This window comes from Cupressus sempervirens, chromosome 6, assembly GCF_028749045.1.
Source record: "Cupressus sempervirens isolate cs-2001-9-10 chromosome 6, ASM2874904v1, whole genome shotgun sequence".
NCBI classification, from domain to species: Eukaryota; Viridiplantae; Streptophyta; class Pinopsida; order Cupressales; family Cupressaceae; genus Cupressus; species Cupressus sempervirens.
The window spans coordinates 32573469-32593616 of NC_143123.1; positions in this window are offsets into that span (position 1 = coordinate 32573469).

The following is a 20148-nucleotide window of genomic DNA, read 5'->3' on the forward strand; positions in this document are numbered from 1 at the left end:
ACTAGAACACAAAATTGGGCATAGATAAGAGGGCATAGATGTAGGTCATAGAATCAACACCAAAAAATTAACCAAATGAATTAGATCTTCCTGATAAGTTACCTCTTTATCCCAAAAATATGGGAGAAGGCTAGGTAGGCATACCTAGGTAGAAACATTGCCTAAACAATAGACAAATAGACCAAACATTGACCTCCACTTATAAAGTTAGAGAGGTAGCTTCCTCAAAAACCAAGGAGCACCTGCTAGAGTTATCGAAAATCCTCCTTAAGAGAGAAAGAAAAATAGAAGCATCCCTTAGGTGGAGGAAAAATATATATAGAACTTTTTGAAGCCTAGGTGGAAAAGAGAACATTCCCTCACAAAAATAATACCAGACCTCCTAACCCAAAATTTACCCAACAACATGGTAGCCATTATATCCAAATGTCTATCTAAGGAAGAGTACTTATTCTAGACACAAATCCCTTCCACCAATTTAAAGACCAAAAACCTATCCTAATAGGCCTTGATAACATTACAAAACATGGATTTGCAGTCTCCATGAGGAGCCAAATTACCAACCAAACTACGAGAAGGAGCTACCAGGGGTAGAGTCTTCAAACCAACTTCTATAAAAATATCTAAGAAGAGAAGAGAAGAAAAGGATACACATATGACATAAGACTCACCACTAACCAAATTAAAATCATTCTACAAGAATCCACCCTCTTTAAATCCTAGAATTCCAACTCACACCATATCAAATATAGAAATGCAATCAATAGCCCCATGGAATCCATCTCCAACCTTTTCCCTCCCAGGAATTGTAGAGAATATTTTCCAAAAAAAGAGAGCTAAAAATGCAAACCAATGGAAGTCAGTAGAAAGGTTTTCTTTTTATCATCATGTTATGTAACTAGTTCATTATTACAACATATATTTGAATAATAACTCTTGATCTACTTCTTCTGAGATTTTTAAAAAGTGAAACCAATTGAAAGTTATAGTTATTTTTCAATCACTCTATCAATCATAAGTTAGAGGTAGCTCAATAGATAAACAAGTAATAGTTACTTATTAAACTCAAAATTTTATAGCAATTGTATTGATGGAAAATTGATAATCTATTTTAAAAACTCTTTTTGTTTCATCAAATTATGGTGAAAAAAAGTTTGTTAGTTGCATAGTCGAAGTCTAGAGTTTGGAGGAAATATGATAAACAAGTTTTTTGGGTTAACCACCATGTTTGGCATTCCAAACTAAAAAACCCAAGGTAAATAACAATCATAATTAGATATATAAAATAAAATAAAATTTGGATATCAGATTAGTCTGACTAATATTTGAATTTTTCATATTTTTAATTTTGGTTTTTATTTTTTGTTATAATATTAATATACAATTATATATTAGCATCAGTATTTATAAATCAGTATTATAGAAATATTATTTATATTAATATAATACAAATCGTTGGATATACTCACTATTAATCTATTATAGAATTGTGTTTAATTCTTCTATCAACCTACATATTCATCAAGAATCATTTCATGCTTTTTATTTTGGTTTCAAATATTTCATTTTACTCAAATTCCTGCATTCAATCTCATTTTATCACACTCTCACTTTTGCTATCATATAGATCACCATTACTTTACAATTTTTTCTATTGTTACTAAACACAAATTTAATTTGAATCTCTATTTTTAGGTCATACTAAAATTTATTTATCAAAATTTTCTACCTTTATTTTTCTTCCTTACAACATTCATAAAGATATTTGTGTTCCCTTTCTAAATACTTGGCAACCTTTAAATCCTTATGAGGATACTATCTTGGTATTGGTCTCATACACATATTGTATCCATCTATCTAACTTAGTTGTCCATGGAGGTGGATACATCATGATGGTTGTTTGATTATAGAAAAGCTCCAATTAAACTACCCCCAACAATCTTGTGTATGTACATTTTAGGGAGATATTATATTTTGAATATTTTTGAAGATGTTCAGATACTAAAGGTATATTTTCCTTTTTCTGGTGAAGGTAACCCCCTTGGTAATAGAAACACACACAAAAAAGTAGAAAAATAACAAAAAAATTGCATAATAGGAAACTCAGTTTCTATGATATCCAGTGAAATAAAATTATAATATTATGAAATACAAAATACAAATCCACATTGGCATTTTCAAATTTGTAAGCCAGAGCCATCATATACATCCCCATAAGTATCTTAGAAAACTCTATGGGTGTTCTTTACATAGGTAATTTTGAACTTCTCAAGAAGGTTCTACAAATTTTAACCCTAAACTTTGAGGCTAACCTACCCTAAGAGTTTTTTTAATTTTTATTTTATTTTATAGGTTCCAAAACAATTTGAAACTTAGAAGACATTTTGAAGGAGTTCTATTTTCCTCTATTTTAGATTATAAATCTTTTTCAGACCATAACTCATAACCAATTGAATGAATAGACTATTATGACACTATTTAAAAAATTACACAAACTATTTTATACTTACTAATTTACATAAGATTCAGCCAGTCAAGATTTGGCCTGTATTTAAAGTCACTAAAATTCAAAACTAAGTGCAATGTTTCAATACCTTGTTGCCCATACCAAAACATTTTAGTATCTTCAAAATTAGAATTAATCTTTAAAGGAAACTTTACTATTGGGATGATATATCCATACTGAACCTCTAGGGAAAAACTAGAAATTTTTGACCTATAATGACAAATTTAATAAAAATAATAGGCTTTTAGAAATAATAACTCCTCCCTTAGATAACACTTATTGAAAATAAAAACCAAATATTATTATTGGACTTTATGTAATGCCCCACCAAGGAACCCAAAAGAAATTAACCTAAAGCTTCACTAAGTTTGCCAAGTTTTTTTTTAAAGATAATAACTTAACAAAAATAGAAATAAAATAGTGGAAGCAATAACACACACATGAGAACATACCATAAACATATTATAATTCTTAAGGGTCCCATGACATTGAATCACATTTACATTTAATTAATATTAAAACTAATAGATAACACATCCACATTAAAGAATAACTACAAGTTCAAATCTATTTAAATAATATACAATTATCTCGAATGCCACTTGAAAATAATTGGAATTCACAATCATCCACTATATAGGTCATAGGTTATGAAAGGCTCAAAGAATATACATCATAAAATAAATTACATTATCTCTTTAAGATCCATGAAATAAAATACAATACAATAGGTATAACCATCCATCATAGTACACAAGAATAGAATGAAAGGAAAAGTAGAACATGGAACTCTAGCCATGGAATTGAACAAATAGATCTCAATAATAAAAGTGAAAAACACTGCCACCCAACCTCATGGTAACCTGAAAAGGGTCCACTCCTGCCATTCTGAGGAGATAGTCTTAGGTCCCAAATAGGATAACAATCCCAAAAGTCAAAAGTAATATCTAGGTCAAGAAAAACTTGAAAGCAATTCAACTCAAGGTACCAAGACACAAGTGACATCTAAAACCAAAGGAAAAAAAAGATACATAGGAAATCTACAATGTAAGTGGGAAAGTGTCATTGCATGAGCCAACTCTAAGGTTACCCTGGCAGTTTTTTAACACTCTAGCCCCCTAGTGTTTCTATGTGGCATCAGTATCCTTTCGTACTGGCAAGGAATACTAATGAATCAAGGTCATAACCAAGCATACTCTCTAATCCTATCCTAGTTTGTACTAGCACTCAAGGCAAGGGTGAGGAAAAATAGGGAGTCTTATTAATTCATGTTACTTTGATTTAATGTAGTGTTATCACTTATTAAAATAACCTACAATGGGTTACCCGTCAGCCTCTTTAGGGCCTTGGCCTCCATTGCAAGCCACTTCCCAACATAACATATAGATACCCTACCCTAGGCTCAACAAAAGTATAAGGTCTCATATAAACATGAATAAGTCCTTAAGCAAGCAACTACAAATTACTGAAAAGACATCACTAGTCAAAATCAAAGATTTTACTAATACAATCATCCTAACATGACTGATTCAAAATCAAGTAAATATTTACAAAATCATGACATCACAAGAATTCATCAAAACAATAATTTTCGGCCTTTGGTAGACATCGTGAAACTAGTCGACACTCTAAGTTAACCCCAAACTTGAAATACAAGAAAACATACAGCATGCAATGTAATTTGCAGTTTTCTTTGGTTTTGAAAACACATAGTTTGAGTTTACAATAATGTTCAAGTTTCCATCTTGTTATAACTTTTTAGTTTTCTAAATTTTATCATTTTTGAATTTACTTTGCACACACAATTTCATAATACATTAATTCCAATTTTAATTAAATATTAATAAATTTTAATTAAGAATCATTAGAGCATTAAAAATAATAATTATTGATTTATTAATAAAATAACTTATATTAAATTATTAATAGAGTAATAATTAATCTAATAATAAAATAATAACTATTTAATCTAAAATATTAATAATATTATTATATTTTAACATTTAATAACTATAGACATTTATTTAATTAAATCTAACATTTAATAATAAAAATATTTATTAAATATAAAATTTAATAAAAATACTATCAAATTAATTAAATTAATAATTAAATTTTAAATTTTAAAAAAACAACCTACCATGTTTACATTTTTAAAGATCATATGTTGAGAGCTGTCGTGACATCTCTCTCCTGACATGACAATAAAGTACTACCTACGACAGTACCTATTGTCATGGCAACCGAGTTTTCCATGTAGTGGCTAGAATGGTTGTCAACAACATTCTCGCTGCCATGTAGCAGGATAAATAGGTAAGGGGTGGGTGGGGGGTTGGTGGCCCTACCCACCAATTTCATTATTTATTTATTTTTTGTTTTATAAAGGCAAATAGATCACCACCCCCGTCCCCCCCGCCCCCTCCCCCCCCCAAAAAAAAAAAAAAAAAATCTATATATATATATATAATGTAAAGTCAAATCTAATAGGGAAAACCTTAATAACCATCCAAATGTTGCATTATAAAATTCAATTTCTCTTCCCAAACCCTGCGTGATTAAAGCATTCGCTTTTATTATCTTAACAAGGGTTTCTAAAGCTTAATTTCTCAAATACAGATAATTCCAAAATGAAGAACAATGAACATATATGAAGAGGGCTTCAATTTAATTAATTCGTTTGCAAAAAAAATCAAGAATAAAAACCAATAAATTATAACACAATTATATTAACAAAATCTAAAATTTTTAGAATAGATTTTTCTAGGCACAAAGAAGACTAGAAATTTTAGAATGGAAAACTACTATAGAAATTAACCACAAGAGTCTAATGCTAATTTGACAAGACATGGAGTACGCAAGTATTTTCTTTTCTTTCTAAAATCCTCTTTCTTTGAAATTTCTCCTCCAAAATCCGGTCCCCAAGTGTTAGAATTAACCTCAAATAGAAATAATAGTTACATGCAAATATAACTAACATTAGAAAATAATAGATTCCACATAAAAGAACACAAGACACCAAGATTTAATGTGGTTCACCTAGTCCCTGGGCTATATCCACCAAAAATGAGTCAAATATTATTATTATCCAGTTATTACAACATGATTACAATCCATGATCCCTTAGAGCTCAATATCACTGCAAGAACCAATTTTCACATCACACATTATGAAAATCACTAACCCTCAGCCTTTTTATACAAGCCTTTAACCACTTACAAAATTAGGGCTAGACTAATAGAAAAATAGTAGCTGACACCTTTTACAATATAAGGTCATTTTTTTGACTTTAGGGACCTCATCTTGGGGACGTCACCCCCAAACCCTTGAAGATATAATCTGGAGGGAAACTGCACCAAATAAATCTCTATGTTTGATTAGGCTCCACATCACAACAAGCTCCCACTTGGAGACTGATCATAGTACTACTAAATCTATAGCTCCCACTAGAATATCAAACCACCCTAGACTCTGTTGTTCTTTTATTCTTTTTAGTCAAGAAGACCAACTAAAGCTGAAGAGGAGTTCATCTTCTCGCTTGTCACTGCCTTTGTAAACATATCCAGTAGATTGTGATTTGTATGTATCTTCTCCAGCTTTAATTTTCCATCATCCAAAATTGACCAAATGAAATGGTATCATGACTATATGTGTTTTTTCTTTGAATGCAGAGTTGAATTATTAGCAACATGAATGATAGTTTGACTATCTATAAATAGATAGTTATCCTTCTAAGGGTGTTCCAACTCTTCTAGGAAGAACTAAAACCATATTATCTCCTTGGCAACATCTATAGAAGTAAAATAATCTACCTCTGTAGTGGATAAGGAACTAACCTTCTATAACCTAGAAACCCAACACACTATTGCCCCACCAATAATAAATACATAACCTATAGTACTCTGCCTAGTATCAATATCACCTATCAAATCTAAGTCAACCTATCCTTGTAAATTAGTAGTACAGCCCCCAAAATGTAAAAACTTACTAGATATTCCTCTCAAATATTTGAGAATCCATTTAACCACATTCCAATGCTCAATTCATGGATGACTCATATACCTGCTAACAACTCCCACTAAATGTACAATATCTGGCCTTATACATACCATAGCATAAATCAAGCTTCCTACAGTTGAAGCATAAGGTATCTTGAACATCTTATCCTCCTCTTCTTGTGTCTTTGGACACATCCCCTTAGTCAATTTCAAATGACCAGGTAAAGATGTGCTAAAAGCTTTAGCATTCTCCATAGAGAAACATTGCAACACTTTCTCAATATAATCAGGCTAAGATAATGTCTATTTCCTATTATTCCTATTTCTACAAATCTTCATACCAAGGATTTTTTTGCTTCCCCCAAATCCTTCATAGAAAATGCATGTATTAACTAGGATTTTAGCCCCTTAATGTGATCCATGTTAGACCCAACTACAAGCATATCATCAACATGTAAACATAAATTAATGTAGTTCTCATCATCCAACCTTTTAAAATAAACACAATGATCTAAATGTCACCTACTATATCCATACTCATGCATAAACCTATCAAATATCAGATACCATTGCTGAGGTGCTTGCTTCAAGCCATATAAACTTTTTTTCAATCTACATGCTAAGTTCTCCTTACCTTTGACCCCAAATCCCAATGGCTATGCCATATATATCTCTTCGTCCAAATCACAATGAAGGAAGGTTGTTTTAACATAAAATTGCTCCAAATGCAAATCTTTAGTAGCCATAATACTTAAAACAATGTGAATAGAAGTCATTTTAACAATAGGAGAAGATATCTCATCAAAATTAATGCCCTGTTTCTATGCAAATCTTTTTACAACTAACCTAACTTTAAATTGTTTCTTACCTCCATCCTCTTGTTTCAACTATTAAACCCATTTATTCTCTAAAGCCTTTTTACCTATAGGCAATATGCATAAATCTCATGTCTTATTTTTCAACAAAGATTTTATTTCTTCTTTCATTGCAAACTCCCACTAAATCTTTATATCCACCTATATAGTTTCATCATAACATTCAGGTTCACCAGCATTAGTAAGGAAAATAGAATATGAAGAAGGAGAAAATTCTTGTGGAGGTCTACTTATCCTTGCTAACCATCTAACATTTAGTAGGGTGTGTGTTATTTGTTGTTGTGATTGTCACAGATCATGAGGAATTACTGGAACATCAAATTTTGGAGTATCATCTAGCACTACATAATCAGTTTCTTTCTTCTCATCTTGCTGCAATAGATCTTTGTACAACACTTTCTATTTAATATGACATCCCTGCTTCCTACAATTTTATGATTTTCAAAATCTCAAATCCTATAACCAAATTTAGTAATGCCATATCCAACAAATACACATTTTCTTGACTTGGCTTCTAGCTTGGTTCTATTTTTAGAATCAACATGTGCAAATGCTTCACAACCAAAGGTTCTGAGAAAATAATAACTCACCTTCATACTAGTCCATGCTTCCTCTATAATACCACAACCCAAAGTAGTGGAGGGACCTTTATTAATCAAATAATTAGCAGTGTTGAAAGCCTTTGCCCAGATGTTTAAGCGAAACCCAACATGCAACCTCATGCTTCTCTTATAGTCCTATTCATGTAGTTAGCCACTCCATTTTCTTGTGGAGTCCTTGGAATAGATTTTTCTCTATGAATACCATTAGTGGAGCAATAATATTCAAATTCCTAACTGCAATACTCACCATCATTATCAAATCTATGTCATTTTAATTTCTTTCAAGTTTCATTTTCAACCAAGAATTTCCATTTCTTTAAAGTTTACAATACATTAGATTTATGTCTAAGTAAATAAATCCATACTTTTCTAGTTGCATCATCAATAAATGTAACATAATAATGAGAGCTATTAAGGAAAGATACCTGAGCTGGTCCCCATACATCTATATGCACAAGCTCTAATTTTTCACTTTTATTTTTCTTCCCAATCTTCACAAAACTCACTCTTTTTTATTTTACATACACAAAATTTTTATAGAAATCCATATTAACATATTTTAGACCTAGTAAAACTTTCTTTGAATGAAGTACTTTCATACTTTTCTCACTCATGTGCCCAAGTCTATTGTGCTATAGTGTTGTATGAGAATCTACAGTAGCTACTTGTTCTCCCTGCTCAACTGCTATAATTTTTCCTAAATATTCATTTTTCTCTAAAAAAATCAAAGAATAAGGAACAATATGACCTATACAAAGATATAAGGTGCCCACTTTCATACTTCTTCTACTACAAGGGAATCTATTGAAACCTTCCAATTTTTATCATTAAAAGTAGCTACACAACCCTCACCACAAAGTTGCCCTACTAAAATTAAATTCCTACTTAGTCTTGGAATAAGTCTTAACTCTTGCAATATCCAATGATTCCCATTCTACAACTTAATCTTAACTTTTTCCTTTCCAACAATCTGACAGGGTTCATTGTCCCCCATATAAACAAGCCCAAAATCTTCTTGGAAATAAATAATGAAATAACCTCTATGAGGTGTAGCATGAAATGAAGCAACAAAACCTAAAACCCATGATTCATTAACACTTTCTAAAGACATAAGAAAAGCATCCTCTTTAGATTTGTTACTTACCATGTTTTCCTACTTGTTCCCTTTTGGTTTATCTCCTTCATTGTTCTTTCGATTCCATCAATCTTTCTTCTTATACCCTGTTTTACCACAGTACCAACAATCTCTTGGTCCCTTGGATTGAGACCTCTTGCCCTTTGAATTTCCTCTTGATTTTCCATGATTTTGAAAATTATTTCCTCTCTTAGTCATTTTTTCCTCTGCATTGCGCATTCAAAGCACTTCTTGATGTAGATCCACCAAAGGATTTCCTATGAGTTTCTTCACTCAAAATAACACCAATCATATCATCATATTTTAGGGTATTAGATCTAGAAACAAAATTACTCACAATCATTACCAAGCCATTCCATCTTTCAGGCAAAGAACAAAAAATCAAGAGAGCCCTAATTTCTTCATCAAAATTAATACTCGCAGAAGATAACTAACTAGCAATAATATTAAACTCATTTAAATGATCTGCAAAAGATTCAACTTCTACCATTTTCATATTAAATAAATTCTTCATGAGAAATACCTTATTTGTAGTGCCAGGCTTATCATACAATTTTGCTAGGGTTTCCATCAACTTTGCTGTCGGCTTTGCTTTTGTAATATTAAATATCACTAATGGTGCCAAGCATAACTAAATTTTTGCAAGTGCCTTTCTGTCTAAACTACCCCATTCCACATTTGTCATAGTTCCTTGGCTTTTAGTCTTTCCTTCCAATGGCTTCCATAAATCCTTTTGATAGAGACTCCCACTCAACCGTGAGACCTTCCTACAGAAGATTGCTTAAAAAAAGGAAAAAAATGACCGGTTTGGCTAGAAAACAAATAAATATGACCACATGGCTCTTATACCACTTGTTCAAATTAACCTCAGACAAAAATAATAGTTATATGCAAATATAACCAATAAAAAAAAATAACAGATCACACCTAAGCACAAGATACCAAGATTTAATGTGGTTCACCCAATCCCTAGGCTATGTCCACCAACAACAAGTCCAATATTATTATTATCCAGTGATTAGAACCTAATTACAAACCATAATCCCTTGCAGCTCAATACCACTACAAGAACCAATTTTTGCACCACGTATTATGAAAATCCCTAACCTGAAGCCTTTTTATATAAACTTTTTGCCGCTTAAAAAATTAGAAATAGAATAATAGAAAAATAGTAGCAGATGTCTTTTACAATATAGGGTCATTTTTTTGCTTTGGGGGTGCTACCCCTAAAATTCCCAAAGGGTCACTGCCCCAAGAACCCATAGGAGCACTGCTCCTTGATCCTTTCCTAGGGGTGCTACCCCCAAACCCCCATAGAAATAATCTGGAGGGAAATCATGCTGAATAAACCTCTTTGCCTAAATGGGCTCCACATCACAACACTTAGAAATGAACTCTAAATTGTTAATAAAGATTTTTTCCCCAATTTAGGGCTTTGATTGTACAATTACACCAAAAACCCTTTACCTTTATTATTTAATTATATTTTAATATTCATGTAAAATGTTTTTGCCATTTAATTAAAATATCTTTATTAAATAATTTTCTTTCTCTCTTTAATTAATTCTTAAGACATTTTTTTTGTATGATCAATAAATAAAAAATGGCATGCAAAACAAACTTTAATGTGAAAATAGCAAAGTATTTGAAAGAAAAAAAAATGACCATATGATCAGGGCTAGAAGGCAAGATAGGATTGTTTGAGGAAAAATCAAAGTATAATGATCGTTCGACACTACACCTAGGGCTGGGATTTCTAAACCCTAGTAAGGGGGGAACATTAGGAAGAATTAGCACTAATGAAACCCTCTTCAAAAACAACTTTTCTGCAAAGCTAAATTATGTTGTGGAAACAATCAACCCCTTTTCAGTCCTAGGTGAGCAAAAGGAAGTGGAATATTTAGATGCAAAGTAGATAAAATTTGAATATTCAAGGTTTACTTCAATAGAAATTCTAGAAAATGATGTAGAGAGGCCATGAATTAAGTCTTTAACAAATGTAGCTAGGAATGTCAGCAACCAAGCCTCTTTGGTTAAAAAATTAGAAAACCTCTGTTTAAACCCAAAACTCCTTATTATAATGCACCGAACACTCAACTCCTTGTGCTTAAAATGTATTCACACTATCATTTTCTCTACTACAAGCCTTCATAAGGAAATCTAGTTTTATAATCTCACTTCTAATACATTTGCCAATAAAAGTAGCGATTCAGAAAAAGAGCACCTTATGCAACAAGTTTTAAAACTAGGAGGAGATAATTATACTTATGAAGATTCAAAAAGAGATTTGCTAATTTTAGAAGGTGAAGACAAAAATAGTAATGACATACAAATAATCCAAAATATTCTAATATCAACTCAAGGTAATGATTCTAAGGAGAGTGGCTTCAAGAAGGTATCACTAATAGATGAGATTCTTATATAAGATCAGGCAATGCTGGCAGAGCATATATTAAAAGAATTGATAAATGAAGATAAACAGGAAAAAGAAGGTAAATAATCTAGAATTACATTAAATGCATAGGAGATAATAGAGAAGTTGGGTATTCAGATGAACCAAGAAGGGGTAAGTTCTCCTAGGTGTAGTAAAGTGCATTCCAAATGAGGTAGGAAGTCCCCTAAGAAACTCAAAGAAGTGGATGGCCAGGCAAAAGATCAGTCAATTACTTAAATAAGGGAAGGGGAAGATCCTTCCCAAGGAAGTATGAAGATCACTACTTGAAATGCTAGGGGCTTAAATACCTCTAGTAAGAAACGATTATTAAAACAAAATATAAAACAATTTGAATTTAAAATTATTATACTACAAGAAAGAAAATTGAATAAGGAAGAAGGAACCAAGCTAGAAAAGAAGCTAGGTAGTTAGAATGTTAAGCTACATGAATCTAAAGGAGCCTTAGGAGGTTTAGGCATAATTTGGAATCCCATGATAGTTACACTAAATATATTGGATACTAATAATTCTTGGATGAGTAGTAGGGTCAAGAGCATCAAAACTAACCTACAATTTATTTTAGTAAACATCTATTGCCCAACCTATAATATAGATAAAAAATATTTATATTATGAAATTAGCATATTTATCAACAATCATAGTAAAAAACTTATTCTCATAGGTGGTGATTTCAACACTGTCTTAAACATGAATGAAAAAGTTGGTGGTACCCAACATACTTCCCAAGCCTCTAAATATTTTTAAAACTCGTTTGAACATAACAATCTGATTGACATCACACTTAATAATGAGAAGTTCATATGGAAAAACAAAAGGAAGGATATTTTGAACATAGTTGAGAAACTAGACAAAGTTTCCTCAAAGGAGAGCTGAGTGAATTAAATTTCAATATCCAATCATCCATTTTACCAATAGAAAGACCTGACCACTATCGAGTTATAATTGATTTATCTAAACCTTTTGAACCTATTAGAAACCCTTTCAAGTGCAAAAAAATGTGATTTTTAGATGTAAACTTTCTAGAATGCATTAAAGAATGGTGGAATCAAGGTCATTTTAAAGGATAAAAAATATACACTTTTGTCTCCAAAATGAAAATGCTTAAAGAAAACATAATTAGATGGAACAAAGATTGCTTTAATAATATATTTAAAGAAAAATTAGACATTGAGGAAAGATTAAAAGAACTAAAGTTAGAAGTAATAAAAAGGGAATGAGTAAAGATAGCTTTTATCTAGAAAAATAACTACTTGCTAAGTAGGAAAATGTATTGGAAAAAGAAGAAGTCTTTTGGAGACAAAAATTAAGAGAAAAATGGGTAGATGAAGGAGATTGAAACACAAAATTTTTTCACAACTCCACCCTACACAGTAGAGCCAAAAGAAAAATATTAAATGTCAAAGACCCTCTAGGTAAGATTATTGAAAATCCAAATAAAATAACTGAGATTTTTGTGAGCCATTTTTAGAATATATTAAACAACTATGGTAGCTCAAACATGGTAGCTCAAGAAAAAATGTTTGAAGCAATACCTAGAGTGGTTTCAATAGAAGATAACAAAAAATTAAAGAAACCTATCTCCCTGGAAGAAGTCAGACTAGTGCTATTTAACATGAACCCTAACAAATCTCCAGTTCCAAATGTATTCCATACTTTCTTCTACCAAAAATGTTGGGATATTATTGGGATTCATCTTTGGAAAGCCATAGAAGCTTCAAGAAATGGCGATTCATTGTTGTGTGAAATCAGTCATTCCTTCCTTACATTGATCCCTTAAAAAGATGATTTTGATAGCCTCGGGGATTTTAGACCTATATCTTTATGCAATACTATCAATAAAATCTTATCAAAAATTTGAGAAAATAGACTTAAACCAATTCTACCTAGGATTATATCAGAAGAACAAATTGGTTTCATCTTGGGTAGATAATTCCTAGACGAAATACTTATTATTCAAGAAATGCTACATTCAACCAATTAGAACAAGTTGGCTAGCATGTTTATGAAATTAGATATCCAAAAAGTGTATGACATGGTTGATTGGAAGTTCTTATGCAAAACATTAAAAGCCTTTGGTTTCTTGCACCAATGGATTAACTTCATCTATCAGTGTATCTCTACCACAAAATATTTGGTCCTTATTAATGGTACCCCCAAAGGTTTCTTTGAAACATCAAGAGGCATTAGAAAAGGAGATGCCCTATTTCTATTTCTTTATATTATCAATGTAGAAGCCTTTAGGAGAGCTATTACTAAGGCTCACAATGAAGGGAAAATAAAGGGTATTGCTGCAATAGAAAATTTACCTAGCATTACCCACCAAAAATATGCAGATGACACCACTTTGTCGAGTGAAAGTACAACAAAACAAACCCTGAACATCAATACTATCATTCAATAGTGTATGGTAGCGCCAGGTCAAAAGGTGAATGCAACAAAATCTAAAATCTTTTCCATCAATACCAAACTTGAAATGGAATTACAAATTTGTGACATCATGGGGTACAAAAGGGGCAAATTTCCTTGTAAATACCTAGGGATCAAGTTACAAAAAGGTAGAAAATCTAATAAGGCATGGAAAATAATTCTAGATAGATTAAATGCTAGGATAGGAGGCTGGAACAATAAATGGCTTACAAAAGCTAGTAGAGTAACCAAGATTAGATCAATGCTATTCGCTATTCCAACGTATATGCTTTCTTGCTTTCTTTTATATAAATATCAATAAGAAGTTCAAGGCAAGACTTAGAAGCTTCCTTTGGAATTATTTTGAGGATTCAAATAAATTGGCCCTCATAACATTGGAAAATATATGTAAACCAAAGGAGTTTGGTGGTTTAGGGATAAAAGACTTAAACTGGAAAAATGAAGCATTAGGGGCCAAACTTACTTGGCTCCTTTTCATAGAAAGGGATCATAAATGGGCTAATATTACGTATAATAAATACCTTAATGTAGTTGATCCCTATTCCTTATTTAAGATGAGGACTCTCCCCAAAGGATCTAAAAGTTCAAACTTTATAGTTAAAAGCTGAGCACTTATTTGTAAATACCTCATTTGGGATACTAGAAAGGGTCATGAAGCCTTTTTCTAGGAAGATTCATGGGATGAGTACCCCCTAGTAGATAGCTTGGGGATACTAGTGAGAATCAAAGAGAAATCAATCAAACTCTAGGGGTGCAAGGTCAGTGATTATAAAACTACAAAAACTATTAATGGAATCACAAGTTGGGAATGGAAAATAGTGGATAATATAGACGTAGACCCACTAGAAAAAAAGGCATATGAAATGTTTATCCAGAATAGGAAAGTTAAGCAATTAGACAAGATTGACAATCTCATTTGGGTAGCTTCAAAAGATGGTAGGTACAGTGTTAAAAATGGCTAAAGAGCCCTCACCAACTCTTAAGGATGGGAAGAAGTGGAAATCTCACTTAATCTCTATTAGGATCCATCCTATCTACCAAAGTTAGGTTTCATTCTATGGCTGGCATTTCAAAATAGGATTCTAATAGTCGATAGACTCCTCAAGTTGGGCATTGAGGGCCCATCATGATATGTGTTTTGTAGACAAGATAGTGAAGATACTAACCACATCCTATATAAATATTCATATACACAACATTATTTGGAATGGCTCAGATACATGTTGGGCTACAATGCTCCCTTGCCAAATTCCCTAGTTAATTTTCTCAAAGGCTGGCCAATAGATATTAGTAAAGGAATCTATAGTAGAGTATGGAATATTTTCCCATCTATCATCATGTGGGAGGTATGGAAAGAAAGAAATAGAAGAATACTAAGTGAGCAGGATATGCAACCATAAGAAATTATCAAAAAAATTGAGGCATATATAGTTGAGACTTTAAACTCTCACCTTTAGAAGATCTATAAAGAAGAAGGATCATTCTTGAGCTAGGATGGGTTGATTAAAAAGAAATGGAATAACCTTATTAAACTCCCACTTACTTACAAAAAGAAGAATAAAGAGGAAATGAAAAGTTGTAGATGGAGCCCTCCACCACTTGGATGGGCCAAGTTAAAAATTTATAGAGCTTCAAGAGGCAATCCTGGCTCTGTAGGAATCAGATGTATCATTAATAATGAGTGAGGAAAATGGATTGCCAAAAGGGCTAAAACGATAGAACCAATGACTAATAATATGGCTGAACTAGAAGCTCTGCAAGGACTCCAGATATGCCTAAATCTTGGGTTATCCAAGATCATCATTAAAGGAGATTATTAGATTGTACTAAATGCAATTAGGTATTAAACTCAAAGTTAGAAGAAGTTCTTAAGATTCTAGACCATTTCATAGATACTCAGATTTGTCATATTTTTTGAGAAGGTTAAAAAAATTAAGATCAGATGGCAAATATGGGTGCTGATGGAAAAAAGTTTTTAGTCTTCAATGATTGTTAGTGTTAGTTTGTGGTGATTGATCAAAAAACAACTGTACATACCTCATAAACTCTTTGAGGAAAAAATTTTATTTTCGGCCCTATTTTATCAGGATTTTGGGCCAACATGTAATTATTAATTATAACCCTAAAGCAGTAAAAATACTAGTATAAAAGGGCTTATGGTTAGGGATTGTTTCATTGTTGTGATGGACAAATTGGTTCTTGCAATATTATTGAGCTATAAGGGATTACAAATTGTAATCAAGTTGTAATCATTGGATCATAATAATATCGGACTTGTTGTTTGGTGGATGTAGCCTAGGGGATTAGGTAAACCATGTTAAATGTTGGTGTCTTATGTTCTTTTGTATGTGATCTATTATTTTCTAATATTGTTTATAATTGTGTGTGATTGTTATTTTTGTTCATGGTTTAATCCTAATAGTTAGCCATTATAGGAGCCCCTAGCTCTTATTTCATTTACTAATATTTTAACCATAAGCATTTTAATTGACAACATTTATTGGCTCTAATTATAAATCGGTTATTTAGTCTAGACCAAGTATGTAGAATAATTCAAGATTTTAGATTTATTTTTAAATGTAAGAAGTAGTAGATCAAGAGTATTACTTGGGGGGGGGAGGGGGGGTTGGGTTTGAATTAGTTATATATCAATATAAACAATTTGTAAATAATTAACCAAAGTAAAAAAAATCATAAAGAAATGCACATACACAAATACACCAGATATGTTGACTAGGGAAACCCTTGATTAGAGGGAAAACCCTAGTGGGAATGATGCCCACAAAATAATGTAGTAATTTGAATATTCCATATTAGAGGGTGGACCCTATTAGGAGTATGTTACAATACTTAGTATAAAGAGTCCTTGTTAGGAGACTTTGAATCCCTAGTAGGAGTTGTAGAAGGCAACTAAACCCACTGTCCAAATAGCTTTAGTATCAAATCAATGAACCCACCATCCAATTGATCTCGGTACTATTCCTTTTAGAATAATAGATATATGACAATCTTTCCCTTCTATCTCTATCCGTTATGTCAGACTTCTTCACCTTCAGATCATGCAATCAAATTTGGAGTTATGTATCCATCTACAGTAACCCTTAAGGTCACTTACACTCATTAGAAGATTACTCTACTCCTTTACTTTGCAATTCACAAGTCTTATCTAGTTGTCAATCTCAATAATGGTCTCTAAAGCTTGGAAAACATCTTTCCTTTATACCACTATCAATATTAATTCCTTGAGTAACCTCTGTAGTTTACCATACATTAATTAAATAAAGTACATATTTAGTTAATGTTGTCAGCTCACAGTTATATCCAAACTTTCACATGTGTGTTTCCTGTACCTATACAATTGTTGATGTCATTAGTAGCTAGTGTGCTACCTCCAATTAACTACGCAAACCTTAATTCCAAATACAATACTCTATATTGGTCATACAATAGAAACTATTTTTTGAATGATCTGTTTTCCTATAGTTCTATGTAAATCATCAATATCTTTCGTATGATGTCAATTCAGGTTCTGCGCACATGCCCACATGTCAAATACATACCATAGTATATGTTGGTAACTGCACATAAGAAGATGCACAATGTAATGTCTTTAATACAAAAATCTCAATCAGCTACTCTGTGAATCTTATACAAACTTATTGCTATGTTGTCACCAATGGAAAAGAATTTTCTACAATGCTCCTGCTTTGGCATTGATGGAAACATAGATGAGAAACATCTAGTTCCAAGAATACCAAGGCATAATTGCAACACTTCTCCCTTATACTACAAACTTTTTCTAATGTTTTTCATGTCATTCTCTCCTCTATTGACATCAATGTCAAAGATAGTACATGAAAGGTTTAATTTCTTGAGCATACAATAATCTATTAGCACGACCACAAGCCAGTCTATTTCTTTAACAATTTTTTCATATAATTCTATAAAAAAAACTAGTGTCTATAGACACTATTGTATACCAATTATCAATCACCAAGAGTCCTTGTTGACTTTTTTCATCGTAGATACTCTCCCATTTAGGAAGCATCAGCATTTAGTCTAATGTAATAAAGGTGCTATGTACCCTAGACTGATGCACTTTTGCATCTTCTACTCTCAGCTAGGTAGGGGCATAACCCCAAGCATACTTCTCAGGTACTCAAAGGTATCCTTTGGTAAGGCCTTTGTGAAAATGTCTACAATCTGTTCCTTAGAATTAATGTACTCCAATTTGATTACTTTCTGGAAAACTTTTTCTTTTAGCACATGATACTTTATTGCTATGTGCTTAGTTTTAGAATGCAAAATAGGATTCTTAAACATGTTAACAGTACTTTTGTTATCACAGTAAATGATAATAGGTTATGTGAATGTAATTCCAATATCCTTTATCATCTACTTCATCCATATGAATTGATTATAGTTGTTTGTTGCTACAACATATTTTTCCTTTGCAATACTTTGTGAGGCATAATCTTGCTTCTTGCTGATCCAAGAGACTAGTCTTCCTCCAAGGAAAAATGCTTCTCCATTAGTGCTTTTTTTTGTGTGTAAGTACAAAGACTAAAGTCATTTCTTTTGTCATACCAAATGTCATAATTTGATGTTCCTTTTAGATATTTGAATATCCTTTTTACTACTTTATAGTGACATTCTTTGGGATTGGCTTGAAATGTTTCCACAATTACAACTGCATTTACTATATCTGGTCTTCTATAAGTCAGATATTGCAATCCTCCAATCATAGATCTTTACTTCTTTTTTTCAATAGTATGTGTCTCATCTTTTCTTGATAACTTATGACTAGTTACCATAGGAGTTCCAATAGGTTTACAGTTTTCTAGACCAATTCTTTTTTGAAAATCTTTCAAATACTTTGTCTGAGAGATAAAAATACATTCTTTTTTTTGAAAAATATACAGTCCCAAGAAAAATTTATTTTCTCCTATCATGCTCATCTCAAACTCATTCTTCATGTCTTCTAAGAATTTGTTACTGGCTTCATCATTTCCACAAAAAATGACATCATCAAAAAATACAATGATTATTAGCAAACCATCTTCTATTTTCTTCAAGTATAAGTTACTATCTATTATTCCTTTAGAAAATCCAAGCTTTTCTAAGTATTTACCCAACCTTGCATAGCAAGTTCTTGGTCTTTTTTTTAATCCATTCAATGCTTTCTTTAGTTTGTAAACTATGTCCTCTTCTATTAAAGGAAAACCCTCTGGTTGTTCAATGTAAACTTCTTCTTCAAGCTCTCCATTCAAGAATGTTGACTTAATATCCATTTGATATACTTTAAAGCTCTTATTTACTGCATATGCTAGGAACATTCTAACTACTTCCATTCTTGCTATAGGTGCATATGTCTACTCATAGTCAATTCCTTCTTGCTTAGAGTAAACTTTGCATACAAGTCTTGCTTTGTTTCTTATTACTTCTCCCTGTTCATTTATTTTCTTTTTGAATACCCATTTTGTGCCAATCAAATGTTTGTCCTTAGGTCTAGGAACTAATTCCCATGTGTTATTTTTAATTATCTACTAGAGTTCTTCCTCCATTGCTCTTATCCAATGATCATCTTTGATTGCTTCATCTGCACTTCTTAGTTCTACTTGAGATATCAAACATAGTTCCTCATTAATTATGCTCCTTTTCATTACTCCTTTTTCTTTACTTCCTATTATCTGATCAACAGGATGATTTCTTATCAAGTTCCTATTTGGGGTAGGAGTTTCTACTTCAACTCTTAGTTCTGGCACTATGCTCTATTCTTCTCTCATATCTTCAACTTGCACATTATTTTGAAAGTCATTATTAGTCTTGAAAAATAACTCATTACCTCTGTTAGTCATTCCAAAGTAATCATCTCCATCAGAGTTATAATCCACTATCTTTTCCTTAGTGCAAAATTTTTCATCAATTTTGACATTTGCACACTCTACTATAGTTTTCGTTCTATAGTTGAAACATTTGAAAGCTTTACTTTTTAATGAGTAGTGAAGAAACATACCTTCATCACTCATTGGATCAAACTTATCGATATCATAATCTCTTTTGATGTAACATTTTCTTCTGAATATCCTAAAATATTTGAATTATGGTGAGTGACCAAACCATAGCTCATAGGGTGTTTTGTCCATACCTCTT